General features: G+C 32.9%; 1 long non-coding RNA gene across 1 annotated transcript; it reads left to right on the top strand.

The window, feature by feature from the left end:
* The first annotated feature begins 1,241 nt into the window (after window positions 1-1,241).
* Window positions 1,242-5,632, top strand: LOC123710106. The gene is made up of 3 exons (XR_006753799.1): window positions 1,242-1,334; window positions 2,613-2,688; window positions 5,233-5,632. It is a non-coding gene; the product is annotated as an uncharacterized LOC123710106 (long non-coding RNA).
* Window positions 5,633-15,526: the final 9,894 nt, after the last annotated feature.

Here is a 15,526-nt window from a genome sequence, read left to right as displayed (position 1 = left end):
ACATAAAACTAACGATAATCTAAGCAATCATTGCTATTATACGTAAAGTATTTACCAAGTTTTTATGACCACTTATGATTTTAATGTCAATATTTCGAGTTAATTTATAGATTAAGTTATCTACTTACCATTTATACAGGAATCGTAAAACTGGCAATGTTTTTCATTTATATATTTATACACAGTTGACGTTTAATTTCGCGGTTATTTGGAAGGGAAGGCTAAATTATCCTTTGAAAAGCTTGGTGTACTCAGCAAGGCGAAACGGTACTTCACTACGGGCCACCGCTTGCAACTTTATAAAGCGCCAATTTGGCCCCAAATGGAGTATTGTTCTCAACCCTGGGCGGGAGCTCCCCAGTATCAGCTTGAGCGTATTCAACGAAGAGCAATTCAAACCGTCGACGACCAGTCTCTTTTCGAGCGGCTTGATCCCTCTGCGTTCTGTAGAGATGTGGGGTCTCTCAACTGAGCGTTATCCAGCCGGTGGTTCGAAAATACTGCAGTGGACAGCTGGTCCCACTAGCTCCACACAATTTGACTTACGGTGCTTCAAGAAAAGAGCGTACCAATACTGGCATACTCCTCCCTCAAATGCAACTTACCCACTACAGTGTGAGTCCTGCTGCGATAACTGTCCACACGTAAGGCATGTTTGCTGTTCTTTCGTCTTCTTAAGCTATTATACCTATATATGATCCTTATTAGTTTAGTTGACATTGACTTTAGTAAATCCTTTTCTTTAGAAATAAAACAAAAGTCAGAAAAAGTAAACGTGGAACAGACAGGCTACTTCGTTTTCAAGTTGTTTATAAAATAAGCAAAACCGTTGATTTCACCTCAGTAATAAGCCACGTGCTTGCTTATTAATATTATAGGCTTTTTCTACCCGCCTCAAAAATAAAAATTAAGATAATTAGAAAAGGCATTATAAAGGTCAAGCCCCAGCTCATTATCTAAACGCGGGTAAATTCTTATGAATAACCTAGATTCAACGCGGCCTCATTTTAAATACTTAAATAAGAAAATTCGTATATAGGCTTTTGGGCGTATAATTCTTGATTACAAACTGTTATGTTGTTTTGTTTGCGTTAATTCTGTCGTAGCGTAATGTTGTTGAGTCTATTAACTATATTATATCTTTAGCTATCTATGCTAGTCTGGCCATAAATATTGTTGCAATTGAAAATTAACAAATATTACGTTTGAATTTAGAATCTGTCATTCTTATAACATTGTCCATTTTGGTGCCAATACATTGTTCAAATTTTTTTGCTATTACAAAGGAGTGTGGTGATAAAGAGAACTGAATCGCTGTGATTGCATTACATAAAGTAAGTATAGAGGAGACAAATGTAATTTTTAAAACTCTTTATACGCTTGGTATGGAGAGTTCGTATCTGGCCTTCTACAAAGTGTTCTTACGAAAAGGGCAGTCAAATCTGTAAGGGAAAGAATTCAACATAATTCTGTCCCAAAGCAAAACATTTTATCTCAGGACATGAAGATAGCAGCAAAAGATCACCTAGGACATGTAGCCTATAAGAGACGTAGTGGTAACTTCTTAATTGATTATTTACACATAAGGAGGTCACAGAAAACTTTTGTTTGCGGATGAGATTTTTTTTACAACTGAGCAACATTTAAGGTCTTTGGTCCTTAGGGTCTCTACAGTTAGGCTATGGAATTCAATTCCCGTCCCTATTAGCTTAGCTCCTTCTCTATCATCCTTTAAATTTCTTCTGTACAAACATTACCTGTCCACATCGTATCCCTAACTTTATTTCCAACTACTAACTGACCTGAGACTTATCTTAAATTATCGTGATTTATGTGTCTTTTTATTTTCTATTTTTAATGTATCATCTTTTTAGATTAGTTGTTTTTTTTGGTTCCTGTTTAGTTTTTATCTTAATAACTGTGTATAACATTGATTTTTGCACTACTTGCCTATCTTATGTAATTTAATACCTTTTTTTTCCTTTACTCACAGTGGTTGCCTGGAAGAGATGATCGCTCCAAAGCGATAAGGCCGCCAGATGCCTTCCTTTTGATTTAATTATGTTAATTTTTTTTTCTGTAGTGTAACGAAGTGTTAATAAATAAATAAATATTTAAACACAAAACAACACAAACACAAAACAACAAATAAAAATTGAATGTGTGGAACCAGCTACCTATCAATGTATATTTGAATCAATTCGACTTAGGGTCCTTCAAACAGTGTACCAATTTTTAAAAGGCCGGCCATGGAGATCGGTATCACTTAACTTCAGGTTTGCCCCATTTCATTAAATTGAGTTTTATTTATATGTTCTCAGTAAACACTCGTTCATAAAAATAAAATGTGTGGAAACTAGTAATTATTTGATACAAGTGACAATGTGAGTCCACTGATCATCTGGTCTAAAATAATAAAAATGTGTGGGTCCCATGCACCATTGAGCGGTTACGGGACAGACACTGAACGATAATTTCATATTACGTATAGTTAAAGCCAACATTGTTAGTATCAACCAATAAAATATAGTTTTTATAGTTTATTAATCTAATGAAAATTGAGCTTAAGAAAAAACCAAATGTAATTGTTCTTTGCTTATTTTTCAACTTAGAAATACGCAAGAAATAAACAGGACACACAGGAGCCACACAGGAAATTGAAGCCAACACCCTCTTCTCCAACATCCGGTTAGTACAAATATATACCTACAATTGATGAGAAATATATTTTTAAGAAAAGAAAATCTGGCACAAGAAACTACTTCAAAAAAAATATTAAAAGGGGAAATAATTTTAAGTATTAAACGTAATTTGAAGCAAAGTAACCAGCGTTATAATATAACTAATTCACAAAGCAATTTCCATAATAATCCCACTAGCCGAGCAACGAGACCGCAGAAAAATAACTTTTGCTTTATGTAAGAAATTACGACACGAACACAAGCTACTAGAAAAAGAAATTATATTTAAAGTACCTTTACCTTTACTTATTATATAAGCAAAGCAAGCAGGTATTAAGGTAATAATTATGTCATATCCATAAATACAAATACAAAACAATAATAATATTATTGAAGTAAAACTTCTTTATCGGCGGTGGAAAAAAAAATTACCGTCACATTTTTGTCCCATCATTTTCTTGTCGCTACCACGGTTTATTCGAAGCCATTAATAACAAAAATATATACTAAAGATAACATGGATAGTAATAAATCTATGACAATTATAGAAGTTCTGTAATATTCTTAGTAATAAGGTAAAATTAAATAATTGTATTATCTGTATTCATGTCTATGATAATAAAAGCCTTTTGTTAAACTTTATCTAATTTTATTTTATTTAACCAATTTCTCTAAAGTTGCATATAATAGCATTTTTTTTTAAATAAGGTCATAATGAAGTTTTACTTATTACGTGTGTATAACACGCACACATTTTTTTAGCGAAGCATTTTATATAACAGCTATTTTTCTTTTGTAATACACGTTTTATTACACGAATTACACATGTCTAAGAAAATAATTGATTCGTTTAATAGTACATGTGTATTTGTATATCAATGAATAGATTACAAGTTGTTTTATGTTAAAAACGCAAAATCAAAGAACAACTTTTTAGTTTGACTGTATTCACTCGCAATTTTAAATGAAATATTAATTTAAATGCTTAACTTAACATGCTTATTAGTCAGCTTATAATTAAATTGCATGTAAGCTCGTATTTGTTATAATTACGGCCGCGGCTGTTTTAAAATTACAGCCTTAACAGCAATTTATTACGTCACGTGAGAAGGGAGTTTTAGTGTTTTGTTTCAAATAAAAACGAATCGCCAAAATGTACTTTCAAACAACTGTATCAACTGTGCCATTTTCCGGTTGGTTTCTGGATATGAGATAAAAACAACACTATCTTTAAAGCTTATTATGAAGAGTCAGTTTGAGATAGAAAACTGTGAGCTCTTTTAGAGATTTTTGCGAGTGAACGTTTAATATATTTAAAATCCAAATGAAACATTCTTAATTTCTCGTGATTTTTCAATAAGGGTTACCGATATAGATTATTTCTTAGAAACAGTTGTACAAGACGCTTCGGTCCCGGCTAATCTGGCCTCGAAATTGAATTATTTTAGCATTATAATTCAAACTCAAACGCAAAATAACTTTATTAATATAGGTAAACAAATACACTTATGAACGTCAGGAAAGAAGTTTAATTAATTCTAACTTTACCTTTACTACCAGTTCGCAAGTCAAGGGCGTACAGCGGGCAAAAAGAACTGGCAAGAAACTCTCCGCACTCTCTTTATCGCTAAGTTTTGAGTCATACAAACTTTTTTTAAAACTGGAAGTGGATCAAATCAATCGTCCAAAGGGTCATTTAAATATTCGTCAAATTAATTAAAAGCTTGAATGATTAATTTACGTTTAACGAGGGCTTTGAATTTATTTAGTGATAATTGTCTAATTTCGCTTGGGAGTATGTTGTAAAAACGAATGCAATTTCCATATAAGGAGTGGTTTATCTTATGGAGTCTAGTTGGTCATATGCTTAAATTAGTTCTGTTTAGAGTATTATACTGGTGACAGACACCCCACAGTAGAATACCGTATGACATAACGCTGTGAAACATGTGTATTTTTAGCCAAATTAAAAAAATCGTAAACGGCTATCAATTCAATGTGTAATTTGTTATATTAGTTAACCCCAATACTACAATAGCGTTGTAGACTTAATGTAATTTTATATTATATTAGAATTTATATTCTTATTATTATTAACTAACCGCCACCGTGGCATCACGTGGTTATGACATTTTTCTTTTGTATCGTTTATGACCGGCTTTATGTTTTATGACCATAGTTGAACCCATCGTAAGTAAACCAGGTAAACTCCTATGACAAGACAACCACAAATCTATAGCGAGATTTACAATATGCTGTTACTGCACTGCTCTTACGATGTTATTCCGACCGATACATACCCGAGGACCTTAGCCGACCGGCCAACTAGACATTGGTGAGACAAGTGGAGAATCCCTTTTGGTTGAAGTCATTAGAGCTTCATTCCTTTTCTTTTATAGAACATGGGGCAAACGGAAGGAGGCTCATCTGATGTTAAGTGATACCGCCGTCCATGGACACTCTCAATGCCAGAGGGCGAGATGCCAATTCCTACAAAAGACTAATAAAATAATTATATAAAATTCGGCTAATATAATGAGTATTGTTTCAGATTCAGCGTCTTGAAAGGTTAAGCCATCAAGGTCGTTAAAACGCAATATATAAGGTTGTGTTGGATATTATAACGATCCGTTGAATTTCATATTCCATTAACGTCAACCGTTATCAGCCTCCGACGAACTCAAGCAAAAATGAAAAAGACTGATGGATTGTCATCACATTCGCTACGAAACAGAATTTACTATATTTAAATAAAAAAACTAGAGTTGTTGTATTGAAGAGGACGTCTTCAGGCAAAGTATTAACCGATATTGATACAGATCATTAAAAGTCTGTAAAAAGTGAGTGTGTAAGAAATTAAAAAATGGGTAGAGAAAAAGTTATTCTAGCTCTATTCTAGGTTACATTCCATTGTTACAGTACTTCATAAAAAAATAGTGTTTCATTTTAGGTCTGGGCCTAGATTTACGTTTCTATATTGTGCCTGACACATGCTGTAGACTACTCATGATGGTAATTTTAGCCTTCAACTACGAGCGCTAAATGCATTCACAGAATATCTCTTGGTGCACCGGGGACTGCACCTACGACCTCAGGGATGAGAGTCACACGCCGAAACCGCTAGCCCCACACTCTACTGCTTAAGACATGTGATATGGCAAGTGTCAAAAGAAATATATATCTGTCAGTTGGTAGAAAAAGAAGGAAAAATGTTTCTCATCCCGAATAGCAGTATAATTATTACAAGCATTGGAAAATTTACGAAAAAAAATCCAATACAAAATATTTTCCTATCCTGATTTTCGTAACTGTCAAACATTTAATGGCGTATTTTAAAGATGTTTATGTAAGTAATGAATAGTTTTCTTAATAAAGTATTGAACTTAATATTTATTTTCTATTCCTATTACTTTCAAAACATCTTAAATTAAAGTCAGCTATCTGTAACACGACTATCATTGACTGTTAGAAAATTCGCCAGGGATTAATAGAATGACGCTTGCTTGTTTGAAATTTCTATGTTATGATATAAATGCGTATGTGTCAAATTTGTACCGTCATATCATTATATTATATTATATTAAAATTATAAATAAATAAATTATAACAATTAATTATTATTTATGTAAACTGGTTTATATCTGAGATATGTACCATTTAGTTTTATTATCAGAGTATTTCTCAAAGACTTATGAATAAAACATTGAAAAATATACTCTCTAGTAAGGAAACAGAGCTGTGGTAACAGTTCTTTCTTTGAGGTTTATCATTTAAGTAATGGATCGAGAAACTAATTACAGTAATTGAAGCAGGAGATTATCTTGCAATATGAATGCAGTTTCTAAGTTGTTTTTTTGTGTTCTCATTTCTTTATTATTCTTATATATAAAGTTTTATAATACTTGATTTTAATATCAATTTATATTTATTGAATTTATATATCATTTAAGTTCCTACAACGAGACATGACAAGCCTTTTAACTTATTACTATGTATTGTAACTTATTACAACAATTTATTAAAATTAAAATCTTATTATTATTTAATCCATGTTGTTTAATCTTTCAATATTTAATAAACTTCAAAAAATATTCATTAAAAACGTACGCTTTATTAACTACTAAAATTAATTTTATTCGCATTTTTATTCAGTACATATTATAAGATTATTTATCAAATATAGTTTAGGCTTTAGATAATAGTATTATCACTGTTACCAAATCAGCCATATAATAGTGGTAGGATTTGACAACTCCCCTCAACATTCCAAGCGAAAATTCTAGTCGATTATTCGTAAATTCAATGTATTGCAAATCATTTTGTTCACAAACATCGAGCAACGAAAGCGAAAATCGAAATGTTTGTAGTGAGTATTCCAATCTATCAGGGCTTATGTAGAGGAGCGAATCGAATCAATGCGAATGAGGGATGCTCGCGACTATACAGATAAGTCACGTTCTATTTCCTCTACTAATGTTTTTCCATTTTTAAATGTGATAATGGCGTATACAATGTTGGGTTGAATTCGATTTTTAAATTTTGAAAGATGGAGTTTGTTTATGTACAGATATTGCTATGAAAATGCAACTGGCGGCCTTATCGCCTTTGAGCGATATCTTCCATGCAACCACTGTTAGGGAAAAATACAGTATTAAAATCGATAACAGGCAAGAAGGTCAAAAATACATATTACATATAGTTATTAAGACAAAACTAAAACTTTCCTGATCACATCCTGCGAGAAAAATAATGTTTGGCTTTGGAGACATATATATACATATATATATATAGAGATAGATATATTATCCTAATAATAATCAATAAACAAATTGGCGTCATTATATTGATTACATACCAAACTTCTTAAAAAAACTAGTAGCGTCAAATAATCTTGTAGAATATCTCTAAGAATGTTCTATTTGCTTTTATTGTTAACAATAAAGTGGCGCGTGACTCTGGTCTTTGGGGTCGTAAGTTCGAACCAACGGACCGGACCTTATGACTATTTCGCACTCGGCTGTCTATTAAACACAAAACATCTACGACGAGTGTAGACGAGTCGAGTACTATACCTTTTGTTTATTAACTTGCTTATTAGGAAAAAAGGATTCATAAGAATCTTAAGCCAATACCAATGGATGGAGCGCCACGTGTTTTGTCAACAACTTTGAACTGGATTGAAGCTATGTATTATTATTATAAACTTATAATTATTTAAATAATTTAAAATTTAATTTTTTTCGACGTTTCCCGATTCTGTAAAGCACGCTTCCACATAGCTTCAATCCGGTTCAAATGTGTTTTCTTTCAATGTGTAAAAGCTATGTTAACAAAAGACAATACTACAGAACATACAAATAATGAGTTTCTTAGTAGGGGATACCAAATAACACTCGTTTAGTGTGTCATATTACTAATGTAGTAAACGGGAACAAATCTCAGATCAATCAATTAGGGGGAATACGATTGTGCGAATTCGTCAATTCATATAATTAATTAGATAGTTGCTGGTTCATTTGTTGACTTCGACTTTATTAATCGAATAATCGCGAAATTCATTGTGATGATTCTGTTTATTCAAAGTGTACATTTAATCTCTAAGATGTTTTACTATTTATTGCAGATTTACTAAAATTTAATGCCCTGTTAGGTAACAATTGAGATGATTAGAGAAAGCCAACTAAACAACACGGAGAAAACTGAAGGTGGAGGTTATCAATAGACGTTTTTTTTAATAGTATGCCATATTTCATGAAAACAATTTTTGTATTATTATAAACTTATAATTATTTTAAATTTAAAATTTCGACGTTTCGCGTGCTTTACAGCGTGCGTGGTAACCACAATGTGTAAAAGCGTGTATGTAATATATATTTGAAAAGGACTCTTGGGCCGTACTACAGCCTGGGCGCCTAATTAAAGATTTAAGTTTCCGCCCGCTAGGTGCTTTCCTCGCTCTATGAATAAGTATCGCAATACAGCGAAATGCTGCCAGCAGTAATGGTACGGCCACAGGGCCCAAACTTTTGAAATTTGTTAAAATTTTCTATTTATGAGCTTTTCATTATCTTTTAATTATACCTACTGTGATTTGTAAAATATATTATTATAAAATTAAAATATTAAGTAATTTGAATACCAATTAATATTAAAAGATTAACAATATATGAATTATTTATTTATAAAACTATTATACAATTAAACAAATATTTACAATATACTTAACCTACAAATTATTAGAATTATTAAAAAGAAAATCAAAACAAATTAAAAAGTTTGGTCCCTGTGGCAGTGTACCTTTAACGCTGACAGCATTTCGCTGTATTGCGATACTTATTCGTTGAGCGAGGAAAACACCAGCTCTGGGGTCACCGTAACTATCTAGCAGGCGCCTTAAATTTTTAATAACCGCCTGTGCACTTAAATCTCACGGCCCAAGAGTCCAAAGAAAATAACATATAATTAATATTTATAATTGTAATCAGTTTATATTAATTTGTATGTATTGTGTACTTATTGTACATAATAATATTATAAATAACACTGCTATCCATGTAACCAGCACGATCTTCAATATTTCCCGACATGAGATCCTTTTTTTATATATTCCTGGGGGAATTATTAATCAAGAAGAATTTATCTGGTTTTCATTTAATACTACAGCTTTCGATTTTATGTTTCTACTACTTATTCACTTCAATTAGGTCTGGCGAACTTGGGGCCTCCTACAATGAAGAGCGACAGCTACTTCCGAAATATCCTCATGGTATTAGAATCCAATGATATTTGAAATAATCTTCATGATAAGCGCATCGAAGCTGGCGGGCGGGACATGCTCACCTCTTTCTCTACACATCTTACTAAGTTTTTTGACAATTCTGATGCAGAATTTTTCGTAAATTTTCCAATGCTTGTAATAGTTATACTGCTATTCGGGATGAAACATTTTTCCTTCTTTTTCTACCAACTGACAGACATATATTTCTTTTGACACTTGCCATATCACATGTCTTAAGTAGTAGAGTGTTGGGCTAGCGGTTTCGGGTTGTGACTCTCATCCCTGAGGTCGTAGGTGCAGTCCCCGGTACACCAAGAGACATTCTGTGAGTGCATTTAGCGCTCGTAGTTGAAGGCTAAAATTATCATCATGAGTGGTCTACAGCATGCGTCAGGCACAATATAGAAACGTAAATCTAGGCCCAGACATAAAATGTAACACTATTTTTTATGAAGTACTGTAACAATGGAATGTAACCTAGAATAGAGCTAAAATAACTTTTTCTCTACCCATTTTTTAATTTCTTACACACTCACTTTTTACATACATTTAATGATCTGTATCAATATCGGTTAATACTTTGCCTGAAGACGTCCTCTTCAATACAACAACTCTAGTTTTTTTAAATTAAATATAGTAAATTCTGTTTCGTAGCGAATGTGATGACAATCCATCAGTCTTTTTCATTTTTGCTTGAGTTCGTCGGAGGCTGATAACGGTTGACGTTAATGGAAAATGAAATTCAACGGATCGTTATAATATCCAACACAACCTTATATATTGCGTTTTAACGACCTTGATGGCTTAACATTTCAAGACGCTGAATCTGAAACAATACTTATTATATTAGCCGAATTTTATATTATTATTTTATTAGTCTTTTGTAGGAATTGGCATCTCGCCCTCTGGCATTGAGAGTGTCCATGGACGGCGGTATCACTTAACATCAGATGAGCCTCCTTCCGTTTGCCCCATGTTCTATAAAAGAAAAGGAATGAAGCTCTAATGACTCCAACCAAAAGGGATTCTCCACTTGTCTCACCAATGTCTAGTTGGCCGGTCGGCTAAGGTCCTCGGGTATGTATCGGTCGGAATAACTTCGTAAGAACAGTGCAGTAACAGCATATTGTAAATCTCGCTATAGTTTTGTGGTTGTCTTGTCATAGGAGTTTACCTGGTTTACTTACGATGGGTTCAACTATGGTCATAAAACATAAAGCCGGTCATAAACGATACAAAAGAAAAATGTCATAACCACGTGATGCCACGGTGGCGGTTAATAATAATAAAGTGAGAATATAAATTCTAATATAATATAAAATTACATTAAGTCTACAACGCTATTGTAGTATTGGGGTTAACTAATATAACAAATTACACATTGAATTGATAGCCTTTTACGATTTTTTTTAATTTGGCTAAAAACACATGTTTCACAGCGTTATGTCATACGGTATTCTACTGTGGGGTGTCTGTCACCAGTATAATACTCTAAACAGAACTAATTTAAGCATATGACCAACTAGACTCCATAAGATAAACCACTCCTTATATGGAAATTGCATTCGTTTTTACAAGAAACTCCCAAGCGAAATAAGACAATTACCACTAAATAAATTCAAAGCCCTCGTTAAACGTAAATTAATCATTCAAGCTTTTAATTAATTTGACGAATATTTAAATGATCCTTTGGACGATTGATTTGATCCACTTCCAGTTAAAAAAAAGTTTGTATGACTCAAAACTTAGCGATAAAGAGAGTGCGGAGAGTTTCTTGCCAGTTCTTTTTGCCCGCTGTACGCTGTACTGTATTCGATTAACAAATGATCATGAAACAGATACACAAATCTGAGGACCAGACCTAAAAAGGTTGTAGCGCCATTGATTTATTTATATTATACATTGCAGAGTCCAAGTTCAAAAATTATATCTCAGTCGAGACCAGTATAGTAGTAAATTTATTCACATGAAAAGTACACCCCACGCACTAAAAATTTCCACACATGTTAAACTCGAGTAAAAGCTCGCACTTGCAAATCGCCCATCACAACAACCCTTCAACAAACAATGATTATGAAGTTAGACGTTCCGTGAAATATTGCGATACCATTTCGTAGGGGAAGATGTCTGTACATAACAAAGTGTGATTGATGAGATTTATCTGGAGGTGCAAAGTACCTCAAAATATGGGACGCGGTGCATATTGCCGTCCCGAAAAGGGGACGCAATTTAATGTATTCCGATAAGACTTTAATGCTTGGCGTGCTTCAAATTTTCAATTATAATAAACTGACGTTGGTAGAATATTTTATCGCTATTATAAACTTTGTTTTAACTATCGAACGCCTTGTTTTCTTACTTGAACGTCGATATTCATACGTAATTATATTGATTTTTTAAAGAGGAGTAAGCTCACCTGTTGTTATGTGCTACACTGTTGTGTAGCACGATATGGGATATACGGCCCATGGACACTCAATGCCAGAGGGCTCGCGAGTGCGTTGCCGGCCTTTTAAGAATTTGAATGCTCTATCTTGAAGGGCCCTAAGTAGAATTCATTCGGAAATACTTCAGTTGGTAGCTGGAGCCACATAGTGTGGAAACGAAAGACGCTCAGTTGTGGATACGGGTGGCAATTCGTACTCTGCCTCGACATCCAATGATGAATCTCAGCTGAAGGTTTTTATCCGAACAACTCCTTTGAACAGTCTCCATGTTAATGCGGTAGAAGCTGCAGACCTACCTCACATCTCTACGTTGCATCAAGGGACCATGTTGGTCGTCGATGATTCGAACCGCTCTTCGTTGAATATGGTCAAGTAGAACGAGCTGTTACCAGGGAGCTCCCGCCTAGAGGTGAGAACAGTTCTCCATGTAGGGCCAAATTAAATTTGTGCATATTTTGGTCTTCATACTGTTACAAGCGATGGCCCGGAGTGAAGTGAAATCTATTAAAAATTAAATTAAAATAATTACCCTTAGTTGCTGTACTTACTAGTAGCCAGTCTTTTATATGATGTCATAATTTAGATTAATTGTTATTATAAACTAATACCTACAGCCTGTCTCATGAGAAATGCATACATTGCTGTTTTGATTTAGCACTCTTTGTTCTGTACCGTTGTACACCGGCTTTTCTCCTCCCAGGGTCTCACCTGTCTTCTATTACTTCTCTTTCTATTCTCATTTTATATAAAACGTGTGAAGAAGTATTTAGGTACATATCTACTGATCCCAATGATATTCGCAATTCGATGCTTATTTTTGTATAAATAAGTCGTTGATTAATAAATACATAAAAAAATCTTCACATTGAATTTTTTATCAAAACGTGTATAATTCAGTATGAAGTAACTGTATACGAAGATTTACACAATACATCAAATAGTTATGGGTACATCCCTGGTTGACGGAATTAGATTGTCCAATTTATGAAAGAGAGAAACTCACTTTTTTTAGCAAGTATTCATACATAGCGAGGTTACATGGAAGAACTTACATTTTTTTAAAAACCATTTAACTTAAGCGTACTTTCACCACAAATTGCCGTAAAGGGATGTTCTAATGGACGGTTTCCGGGCAAAATGTGTTACTTGGAACCGGCTATATTCGTTAGTACTATGAACATATAGGCCTAAGTTAATAAAGCGTCTCAGTCAACTTTGTGTAAAATTTGAAACCGCATAAAAACAGACTATAATATAACATTAAAACGGCTTACAATTACTGTTATATTATGTTGAGGTTTTAATGCGCCAAATTCATAAATAGTGTTTTTTTTTATGGCAGGATCAATTAAAAATCTATCAACGATAACAAATGTAAAACTTATAAGATCTATTACAATATTTTTTAAATAACTAAAAACCTTATCAACCTTGTTGTGAAATCTATCTCCTGACCACGATTACTGATCAGAGAAACGTTACTTTTGTGTGGTTTTTTTTTTTTATAGGATAGGGCGGCAAATGAGGCTACGGGACGCCCAAAAGGCATTTGAAGGAGAATTATACTTTTTTTTTAGATAATTGGAAGTCGATTCCACAGTTTGCTAGTTCACAAAAGTTATAATATAATTTTATAATAATAATTTTTGCTGTATGTAAAAATAAAAATGGAGGAAAAATGTATTAGTCCCATATTAAAACCGCGTATTGTTTTACCCAACGAAACCAATTAAATTTTAATTAATGGCACTTTGTATTGAATGTGTGACTCCCTAGCGGTTTCATCTGCGCTTTATTGATCAATATGCTTTATAAATAATTATTTCGCTATGTAATTCATATAAAATGTGATATTATATAAAATTTATATTCACTCTGACCTGAGGCGCTTATAATAATATCCTAATGTTTAAAGAACTCCAACGTGAATTATATTATTTTAATAACTCGTCTTGTAGAAAGTGGTACAGCCTCGGTCCTGCCTGCCCATTTGGATGAAGCCTGAAGGCAACAGCATGGCACTCCTACTAGAAAGTGGTGTGAAGAAGTATTTTGGTAAGTATCTACAGATATTGGCGTCAAATACATTATTACAACATTTTTTTAAAGAATAATTTACTATTTATTAATATAATCAGAAAAGAAGTTCATGGATTATAAAATAATTTTGTAAGTCTCCGTATACATCCTTATAACGATTAATCGATCGATCGATTAATGGATCGAACCTACGATATCAGGGATGAGAATCGCACGCTGTAGCCACTAGTCCAACACTGCTCAATACTACGTGCAATATTAGTACTTGAAGTTATAGAAATGATGGCTAGTAAACTTACAATATGAAGTATCGAAAAATCGACGACCACATCATTTTCTATACTATATGTTCTGTGTATCTATTTTCACATATACAATACAATATAATGACAATTATGGTTTTACTTAAATTTTACAAAACCAATACAAATATACAAGTTTTTTCCAGTAATAACTTATTTAAAAGTATTATATAATATTTTTGAACTTTTACTTTGCATTATATGTCAAATTACGTATGAAATGATTTAAAAAGTGCATATATTCGAGTATAATAAGGATTGTATTAAGTTTATTTATTATATTAATATACCACTGACCACTATAATAAAATTATTATTACACGACCTGCAACGGAATGAAGCCCTCCAAATTCTTCCATTTGTCTCTCATCTTCGCTACTATTTTCCTATCTTTCCTCGCTATCTATAACATCGTATTTATAACATCTTCCCAGTTATCTAGTGGGCGTCCTTTCTTTTTCCCACTGGCCCATTCCAAGGAAAAAGTTGTGCAATAATTACTACCAATTAAAGAAACATTCGTGAGGAAAGTGACGACATGGTTCTACCATACAGAACGTGTATATTGTTACTGCAAAAGTTCAATGAGACAGATGCTATCTAAAGTCATCAAGGGATGTTACGCAAGTGTATTATTATTATACTGTTCTAAACATAATGCCGTGAACATACTGGATTATGCTATGTTCTAACAATAACTTCTGAATCACGTATTCATCTGGAAGCTATTAACGATACAATTTATAAATTATATACTAATGTTACGATGAAGTCGTTGACGTAGTTCGGGACTTATTGAAGGCGTTATTAAAAGAATTTAAAAAAAATCACGGACAGAGTTAATGAATATAATATTTACCACTATAATATAATATTTCATTTATGGAATTTCATCGGATAGCGCTAGATGTTTTGAACTTGACTTCTGATTTTGATGATTGATGCTTTTTCTTTCGAAAACTCAAAAGCACCATACATTTAATTTTATAAAACTTGAAAGACTTGCGATCTAGCCTTCTCGGGTGGAAATTAGTTTTTTAAATTGTTTCGAAATAGCATTATTTTAATCCCTTATCTGGTATAAAGTATGTACGAATTACATTTGTAAATTCTTCGAAATTCAGTAGCTTTTTAAATGGTTACAAAATACGAATAAATACATTTCTCCGTTTATAATATTCGTATAGGCAAATACTATATGTGTATAAGTTGCTTCACTGTAAATAGAACTTAAGCAAGGCTGATGTTCGGGTTACGTCAACGTGTCTGCCATTCCGG

This window comes from Pieris brassicae, chromosome 5, assembly GCF_905147105.1.
Source record: "Pieris brassicae chromosome 5, ilPieBrab1.1, whole genome shotgun sequence".
NCBI lineage: Eukaryota > Metazoa > Arthropoda > Insecta > Lepidoptera > Pieridae > Pieris > Pieris brassicae.
The sequence above is the reverse complement of the archived record's forward strand: the minus strand, read 5'-3'. Positions and strand labels throughout refer to the sequence as shown.